The following is a 10,224-nucleotide window of genomic DNA, read 5'->3' on the forward strand; positions in this document are numbered from 1 at the left end:
TCAGATGTTATTCTAGGCTTGGATTTCATAAGCACGAAATCTACAGATTCCTTTAAGTGGAAAGAGACCACCTCTGTGCGTAATTACCCTTAGACCAGCTAAAGTAGAGGCGCCTAGTCTTTTGGTAAGTTATCTCCAAACTGCACCCCAGTGGCAACTAAGTCACGCAGACACTCACTACAGGACTCTAAGTTTATTAATGCTGAGATTCAGAGACTACTCAAAGAAGAAGTAATATAACCCTCAAAGTCCCCTTGGCGGGCACAGGTTCTAATAACAGCCAATGAGAGGCACAAAAGACGGATGGTTATTGACTATAGTCAGACGATCAACAGATTTACGCTGCTTGACGCCTATCCCATGCCAAGAATGGATGAATTAGCAGAGAAGATATCACAGTTTTCTGTCTTCAGCACTGTGGACCTCAAAAATGCTTATCATCAGATCCCGATTAAAGAAGAAGAAAGGCCATATACAGCTTTCGAGGCTGGGGGTAGACTTTACCAGTTTCGAAGAATTCCATTTGGAGTTACAAATGGAGTGGCTTGTTTCCAGCAAACCATAGATAAAATAATCGAAGATGAGCAACTAGAAAATACATTCGCTTATGTGGACAATGTGACCATCTGTGGACACGATACCGAATCTCATGATAGAAACCTGCAGAGATTCTTCAAAGTAGCTCAGAAGTATGGTATTACCTTCAACGAAGCTAAAAGTGAGATTGGAACACATAGTGTCAGACTGCTGGGATACAAAATATCTAAAGGTCAGCTCAAGCCTGACCCTGAAAGATTCACAGCCTTGCGGGAATTAAATGCTCCGTCGAACCTGCGAGAACAGAAACGAATAGTTGGCCTGCTGGCTTATTATTCTCTATGGATTGCTAACTTCTCAGACAAAATCAGCCTCTTAGCTAGAAATAAACGATTTCCTGTCCCTGAGGAAGTCAAACAAGCATTCCAGAACCTAAAGGACGAGCTCGAGGAATCCGCCGTGTACACCATTGATTACACTCGCCCGCTAACAGTGGAGACAGATGCGTCTGACATATCTATAGCAGCTACACTTAATCAAGATGGCCGGCCTGTGGCTTTCTTTTCCCGGACACTATCGCAAAGCGAAAGAAGGCACTCATCAGTGGAAACACTTTCTTATTGGAAGACCCTTTACCCTTGTCACAGACCAGCGATCCGTGTCCTTTATGTATTGTAGACAAAATAAAGGCAAGATCAAGAATGAGAAGATCCAAAGGTGGAGGTTAGAGCTATCCTGCTTTCACTACGACGTCGTTTACAGACCAGGTACACAGAACACTGCTGCTGACACTTTCAGCAGAAATCACTACTTATCCGCAATGTCACGTAACGACCTAAAATTACTCCACAATTACTCCACAATAGTTTGTGTCACCTAGGTGTAACAAGAATGCTACATTTTGTGAGATCAAAAAATCTACCTTTTTCCACCGATGACGTCAGAACAGTGATCGACCAGTGCCAGCCATGTGCTGAACTTAAACCTCGATTCTTCAGGCCACCAATAGGACAATTAATCAATGCCACTCAGCCATTCGAAAGAATAAGCATGGAGTTTAAGAGACCTCTCCCTTCCAACTCATGCTATAAATATCTGCTTACCATGATCAACGAATTCTCTAGGTTTCCTTTTGCCTTTGCATGCCCAGATATGTCATCTGCTACTGTTGTTAAATGCCTAAATGAGTTGTTCGCCTTATTCGGGCTACCTTCCTACGTCCATACCGACAGAGGTACTTCTTTTATGTCTGCTGAAGTACAGAAGTACCTTGACGAAAGAGGAGTTGCTACGAGCAGGACCACGGCTTACAATTCTAGAGGAAATGGTCTAATAGAGAAACTGAACAGTACCCTTTGGAAAGCTATAACTCCCAGTACGCCTCAGTGGGAACTAGTATTGCAAGACGCGTTGCACTCAATTCGGTCACTTCTGTGTACGGAGACGAATAAAACTCCACACGAGAGACTCTTTGGATTCTATCGCAGAAGTACTTCTGGAACATCCCTACCAACGTGGTTAACATCTCCTGGCCCCGTGTGGTTAAAGAGAAATAATAGATCCTTTAAGTATGACCCTTTAACAGAGGAGGTAGAGCTGGTGAACAACAACCCTCAATACGATCTTATCAAAACATCTACGGGCCGAGAAGAAACAGTTTCTTTAAGATTGTTGGAGCCCAAAGAAAAAGACTGTTTAACAGAGAATGTGAGACCCTTGTGCTAAGAGACGGTTCGTTCAGCAATGCGACACCCTCACTTCAAAGCGAAACAGAAAACAACGCGGAGAACTCTTCTCTGAACCCTCCTGTTAACCTATCGGGGGAAGTGGACCCGGTTGAAGCCCCGACCATCGAGTCACCAAGTAATGTTGTTAGTACTGTTACTGATAGTACTAATGCTGCCGATTGTGACAGGTTGGGGAAAGTGACGTGTGTTTGGCGCGTTTAATGTCTAGGGGATGATTATTTTTGAAATTATCACACACCAACCCGTCAGCATATAAATCGGGAGCAGGCACGCAACGAGACAAGCAATGAAAGAGAGATACAAAGTTAAAAATGAAGAATATTTATTTACATAAATATTTAAATAGAAGAATAAAAAGGGGGAGGGTTTGCATCTATCTCTAATCAAAACTAATGTTTAATCATCCCTCTTGCACTTAATAGAGAGTATGTCAATTTGTCTTCTGAACTTAGCTGGTTGTCCTGTTTGGGTCGCAGCTGGCTGTGTCCTGGCTTGAGTTTCTGAATCTGGAGATGGCGCTCTAGTGGGTAGAGGGACGCCGGTGATACAGTTCTTGTGGAGTCTCAATCCAAAGTTCTGATATCTGTAGTGGGCACAGTAGGGCGGGTGGCCGGCTACCGTGGGCACAAGGGTACTGCGGGCAGAGCTGATCTGCCGTGGGCAGCGTAGTTAACAGGATACGTCCAGTGAGTTGCGGAGAGTTTGGCGTAGCTATGACGTCTCGCACAGATCTGGGTCTATAGGGACGTCGTAACTAATAAGTCGACAGGTGGGCTGTCGAATAGGCAGGCAAGAAGAGCCGATAGCGCCAAGTAGTAGAGTTGAGTAGATCCACGTAGGCAGTAGATGATACTCAATAGCAAATAGGCAGGAGTGCAGTGCTGAATAGCACCAAGTACAAAGGCAATGGGCAATTGATCCGATAAATAGGCAGACAATGCCAAATAAATAGGCAGGTGATCCAAACAAATAGTTGAGTAGTGTCAAGTAGACACTGAACACCAAATAGGCAGACACCTGAGGGAGGCTGCGGATAAATAAAGACAAGTTAGGACATATCTTCTCATGCATCTTATCGATGCCCTCGACTGAGGTGCAATCGTCAGATTGGAAAATTGCTTTTGAGCACAATGGGGAGATGATGACCAATGGGATTTGGAAAATAGAAGGCTGATAGTAGCAATATAAAATGTACATAAAAAGGGGAAATAATAATCTCAAAAAAACAACACAAGTGGAAAGAGAAAAGGTGTGGGGTTGGGGATGGGCGGTGGTCATCGACCATGACGGCCGAGAACAATAGAGTGCGCTTGAAAGTAGGGTGTCCGTTCAAGGGGCGCAACTCTCGTCAAAGTAGAATGACTAAAGGGGAGATAATTCATATCTCTTTTCTAAGCGCAGTATCAGTGCGCTAGTAAAATTATCAAGGCGGCCAGCCGAGAAAAAGGAAATAAGATAAGATGCACAAATACATACATGGTTGCATCAACGATCAATTGAGCAACGTAGCATTAATAGATTAATGCAATACATAAATATGCCATGTTTATGTTTTCTACTTACGACAGTGAGAAATACACAATGCACTAATTAAATGTAAATGAAATAATAAAATACACATGATAATATCCAATGAGAAGTATACACAAAAGTAAATAAGATGGAACTTGTGATTAAGTTCGGCTTACCACCAGGTATTCCTCTAGGAGTAAGAATAAATGAAGTAGTCCAGACTCGATTGCTCAGATAGAATGAGAAATATGAGAGAGTGTCTATTCCGCCTTATTCTCCCTTATATAGTCCGGGAGATATGAGCGGAAACAGGAAATGTCCTAGGCTAAGAATTATCTTACACGTGGGTGAATCCGACCAGAGTCGCACCTTGGAGTGTCACGAGGCGTGTTGACCCGAGTAATCTCTTTGATCAAAAAGAGACGTTGGAGAGGGGGGGGGGAGTGAAGAGAGATTGGTTGCATTCCACCCAAGGTGGTGTCAACTGCGGCTGTCGGACATCCGGTGGGTAAGACCAAAGAGATTGTGTGTTTACCTTTCACCAATCAAGGGCAGATAAATGACAGGACGCCAAGGTGGTGGACCAAGTCTAGCCTGAAGAGGAAAAGGTGGGGCGGGTGGAGACATTGGGGATAGAGCGGAGAAATAATTAAAATAAAATAAATAAATAATAGTAAATAATGATTAATGCTGTGATAAATTTGAGTGACTCTGACAGCAAGCTTTTGACTTGTCACACCGATCCAAACTGCCGATAAAACCTACGAGAAAGAAAATCAAGACCCAACTACCGGGTTTAACAGACTAATGTGTTTGATAAACAGTTGCTATATAACAGACTAATGTGTTTGATAAACAGTTGCTGTATAACAGACTAATGTGTTTGATAAACAGTTTGCTATTAACCAGTATTGCAGATGTGTTTAGATGCTTATGTTTTATTAATCTTTGTATTTGCTTTGACTACTTGATGTTGTGTTATATGTATAAAATTTAAACGTGGGGTGAATGTTGTCAGGGCTATATTAAAGCCTTAGCTCGTTTGCCCGGGCCCCTGACATTCAACCAGGCACCTTTGTGCTTACAATAAATAAATGACTCACTGGTAACAATGTAAATATTTAATGATATAAATATAAGTATGATGACAAACTAATGGAGTAATGACATTGAATTTGGAACATTTTAATACTGTGAATTTATTAATTAAATAATAATTCTACACCTTGCTATCCCACAACGTACACATTAATGTTCGAAACCACAACACAACACACTGCTGTCTTTAGTAACCAGCGTAGACTTCCAATCCCAAACTAACTCCCTGTAAAGACAAAGTAAAGATAAACTAAAAAGGTCTAGTATACTATCACTATGGCATCAAAACAACTGCGAAACGCAGTTATGCCTTAGATACTCACCCTAAACAGGGGAACACAGAAGAATCTCAACAAACGTTACACCAGCAGAACAAAAACACTCCATCAACTTACAAGCAAGGCAACAAAAAGAAAGTGCGTTCAAAAATAGTGCACTTAATACAAATTGGTGCTAGAATGCCATAATCTACGCACCGACAAATGTCTTGAATTTGCTTATTTGGATTGTCGCCTCTTAGTGTTTGTTTACATTTGTTAACCTGTGTACTGACCGTATTTCGTAGTCCGTGTTGTGAACTCTACTATGTGTGTAGTTGTTTGTCATTCAGTGAAATAAAGCTTTGAATGTAACATGGTATTGTTGTTATTAAGTACAACACACTTGTCGTATTTTTATATGCAGTTCGTGTATCATTTGTTTATTCTTTCTGAAATCTATTATAGGTTTATTTATATACTTATGTCTAGGATCAACGTCTTAACTTTGACCGATATACAAGATGGAATTTTGTGCCTAACAAATACGAGACACTACAAACACTTTTAAAAAGGTCAACAAATTAAACAATCAAATATATTTTATTATAATGTGGATTGAACATTTTTGTACATTTTAACGATAAGAAAATAGTCAAGTGTATGAATATATTACTGTTAAACATGATACTCCAGAACAATGTACAAAATAAAACATGTATACCATATCGTCCATATATAAGTAAAATTAAGAACGTTTTTTGGAATCAATTCCTTCTTTATGAAGATATTAGCAATTTAGAAGTTCTCATTCTATTCATTTTGTTTTATGCTTCAATATTGCAAGGAGTCTTTCACTGAGCTCTGCATATCAACTTCAGTGCGGGAATATCCACAGCAAGCGTGTTTAAAGTATTCAAAATATAAAAAAAGACGTTAGCCAAATTTCATTTTCAGATGATTATATTGTTACGAATCTCACTATCCAGGCTCTCTGCAAACTGCACCATACACCACCAACTTAAAGAACTTGACAACTCAGGGCTCCAAAGTAACGTAACACTTTAGTAGTTGAATAAATAACAGCCAATACTGTACAATTGGCAACACGTACACTGTACACATATCCCTCCGATAACACCGTACCGCCGTATCAACTCTTGCACTGGCCTCTCTGTCTCGTTCCGGGCTTGCACTGGGTTCAACAGTTCAGGACTGACTTCACACACTAGGCTCGTGGTGTCGGACTCGATCGCAGACCAAGATCAAGACGCCAGTCGTCTCAACTGAACTTGACAGTACTCCGCACTGAACCGTCGTAATGCTCCGTACAGAACCACACCGTTGAACGGTGTTGTAGTTGACCGTGTTCTGAGCCCCTGTCGTGAACCTTCTCTCGTGAACCTGTCGTAAACCGTCTTGACTGCGACACCTCCGCTCTTTATATAGGGTCCCCAATGGCCTTCTAGAACCGGGCAGAACGTCGCTGGACCATTCTGGGTGGTCAGATGACTACAACCCTCGTGACGCTCCTGAGCTCTGTTCACGACGTCGATCCTTCCCGAACCGTCCTGTTGACACACGACTCGGCTGACCGTCGTAACTCGTCACGGTTGACCGCTCGTCTAGCGCTGGCCTGGGGCGATTTTCGTCGGCTGACTACACTCACACCACTCGGTTTATAACAATATTTTGAACAATTAGAACGGTAAAATCAGAGTGTGGCAGATTTTCTGTAAGATATACACAAACTTTCACATTTCTAGGGATATCCATTTACGAACTATCCGTCCAGGGTCATTTTGAAACTCATGAAGAGTTTGCAAGAAATTAGGAGGAAATTTTGAAAAAGAGGAAAGAATATTTTGTAATGAATAAAATGAGCAACGGAATGACAAGAGCAGGCTAGAAAACCTAAGTAGGAGTGCTGTGTTTCTTTTTCAAGTTTGTGAACGAGAATATAGACTTTGTTTTGTAGAATGGACGTAAATCTAAATCAAAAAACATTAATGTAAAAATTAGCACGTATATATATATATTTCAAAACGTTCACTTGAGTTAAAGAGCTAGACATCTCTTTCTCTCTCTGTATGCGGAATGAAGTGATGATCTCTGCAGCACCAAGCAAGATGTTTGTATAAATAAGATTTTGTTGACTTACTATGTAAACGTTGCAAAAAAAAAGTTGTAAAAAAAACTATAATTGAACAAAAGGGCTCCTGTGCATTCAACAGAGCATCATTCGAACAAACTGTTCATATAGTATGTCCATTTCAAGCGTTGACATTTATTGGAAAGAATAGCTATATTACTGTCTGATAGATATAACACGGGGAAATCGAAATCATAAAGATAATTTCTAAGCTATACGACTTAAAGCACAAAACAATGTCTAAGCTCTACAATTTATAGCAATATGTAGCTTGTGAGTCCGATGTCAAAGCACTGTTACATAGTGATGGGAACTAAACTAACTTTTAAAAGTTAAACTAAAACTAGTTTTCAACTAAAATAAAGTATTTAAACTATTAGTTTATCATGAATTTCAAAAGATAGTTAAACTAAACTAAAGAAAGTTAATTAAACTATAACAATTTTTTTTGGGGGGGGGGCGGGGCGGGGTTGAACTACACCTATATAGATATAATCATCCGACTGTATGCATACGGTTCGATCTTATTCTTTTAACATTCTAATAATATTTATCTATAATAAAATCAGTATTAAGGAATATGTTTCTTACATAAACGTTAATGCACAATAAAATAAAATGTCTAAATAAATATGTGTGCTTGAATTTTTGCCTTGAATTAAAACCTTAAGAAAATAATGGTACTATTTTTTTTTAATTATATTAACTTATTATATAACGGAAAATCATACTTATACTGGTAAAGTTTAAAATCTCATTAAATAACATATATTTAGAATTTCAAATTTAGATCTAGTATCCAAAGAAATAGAAACGAAATCGTTGGAGTTTTTTAAACATTTTACCTGTATAACTATTTTATAGTGTAAAATACATGCTTGACTAACCATGCCGATGTGCTATTTTCTTGTCTGACCACTAAAATTACAACTAACACTATTGCATAACCGTTAAACGCGCAAGGGAAAAAAACTGGGTGATCTTGTCATTATGGACTGAACACTCAGTACACTATATAGACCTACATGTGTATATCTATATGGCCAGGCTGTTAAAATCAGTCGGACACACCGTCTATTTACTTTCTGGGCAGGGAGAGTGTATAACTATTTTAGTGTAAAGATATATCTACGAACATGCATGACTAGCCACGCCAGTGTGTTATTTTCTTGTCTGACCTCTCCACATTAAGCAAACACTATTGCATAACGCTTAATGTAGACTAGTCTTACAGTATTACCGACTACACATGTACAGTACACTAGGCCTACATGTGGTCATGTGTATTTCTAGCTGACCAGGTTGTTAAAATCAGCTGGATCAGTCTATTTACTTTTGGTCAGAGAGGGTGTGGATTAATTTTTTTTATAGAGTTGGTTACCCTAATGCTTTTAGATCTATATAGGCCTAGCTGTTGATTAAGACTTAATAGATCTCAATAATTAGTCTTAAGACTATAAAAGGGTGTATTTGATGTTTCTGCAGTTAAAAAAATATTGTTTGCCGCAAATAAATTGATTACAACCACTAAATATTGACCTAACTCACTAATCACATTCCCACTAGAAAAAGAAATTAAACACCTCCACTTGGCTCACAAAGAAATTCGGAACAACCTTATTCATAATACTGCATAGAAGCTTTTGGCAAAAAAATGTTTAACATTTTATAATACTGCTACTTTCAAGAGCAAATATTTACTCCAATAACTTCTACCAGGATCTTACTTTACCCTCTTCAAGTGCAGACTGTCTAAATAGTTGTTAACTGCATCATTTCTTTTGATAATCAAAGTTATTGATATCACATGACCAGAAAACAGGGAGTGCGTTTCAACCCTGACCACATGTTGAAAAGTTTTACAAAATTTTAATTAAACTTTTTAGTTAGTACTTAAAAAAATTAATTAAACTACGATTTTAACTAAACTTTTTTTCTCTAGTTAAACAATGGCCTTAGCTAATTTTTTTTAGTTAAACTAAAAGTTTCTAACTTTTTAGTTAACTTTTGCCCATCACTACTGTTACATCCATGTGACCTTCTGAGAGTTAGAATGATTATCATCCTTATCATCATCAAATTCAATTTGAGTCAGGGCTTGAAAGGTTGAAATTCTCTCTTGCAAAAGCTCTACAAAGAAATCCTGCTTTTATGCGTAGTGCATATATATCAAAATACAGGTCGAGATTTAGTGGTTTCCCAGACCTATCGAGGCGGAGGTCAGCAAGTCGGGGGCAATAGAAGAGGAAATGAGATACGGTTTCCTCTTCCTCCCCGCAGGGTGAGTCGAAGTTTGGCCAAAGACGCACGATAAGATTATGTCGTTTATGAAAAAAGTTGAAAATACACATGAACAACAATCATTCAAGCACATCAGTTAATGCACATGAACAAATAATTATTCAAGCACATCAGTTAATGTACATGAACAAAGAATCATTCAAGCACATCAGTTAATGTACATGAACAAAGAATCATTCAAGCACATCAGTTAATGTACATGAACAAAGAATCATTCAAGCAGATCAGTTAATGTACATGAATAAAGAATCATTCAAGCACATCAGTTAATGCACATGAACAAAGAATCATTCAAGCACATCAGTTAATGTACATGAACAAAAAATCATTCAAGCACATCAGTTAATGCACATGTACAAAGAATCATTCAAGCACATCAGTTAATGTACATGAACAAAGATTCATTCAAGCACATCAGTTAATGTACATGAACAAAGAATCATTCAAGCACATCAGTTAATGTACATGAACAAAGAATCATTCAAGCACATCAGTTAATGTACATGAACAAAGAATCATTCAAGCAGATCAGTTAATGTACATGAACAAAGAATCATTCAAGCACATCAGTTAATGCACATGAACAAAGAATCATTCAAGAACATCAGTTAATGCACAT

General features: G+C 38.6%; 1 long non-coding RNA gene across 1 annotated transcript; it reads right to left on the reverse strand.

Moving 5' to 3' along the window:
- Positions 1–4,903: 4,903 nt before the first annotated feature.
- Positions 4,904–5,387, reverse strand: LOC129925723 (uncharacterized). Its single transcript, XR_008777457.1, has 2 exons — positions 5,219–5,387; positions 4,904–5,121 (listed from the first exon to the last, which is right to left on the reverse strand). It is a non-coding gene; the product is annotated as an uncharacterized LOC129925723 (long non-coding RNA).
- Positions 5,388–10,224: the final 4,837 nt, after the last annotated feature.

This window comes from Biomphalaria glabrata, chromosome 4, assembly GCF_947242115.1.
Source record: "Biomphalaria glabrata chromosome 4, xgBioGlab47.1, whole genome shotgun sequence".
In the NCBI taxonomy this organism is placed as follows: Eukaryota; Metazoa; Mollusca; class Gastropoda; family Planorbidae; genus Biomphalaria; species Biomphalaria glabrata.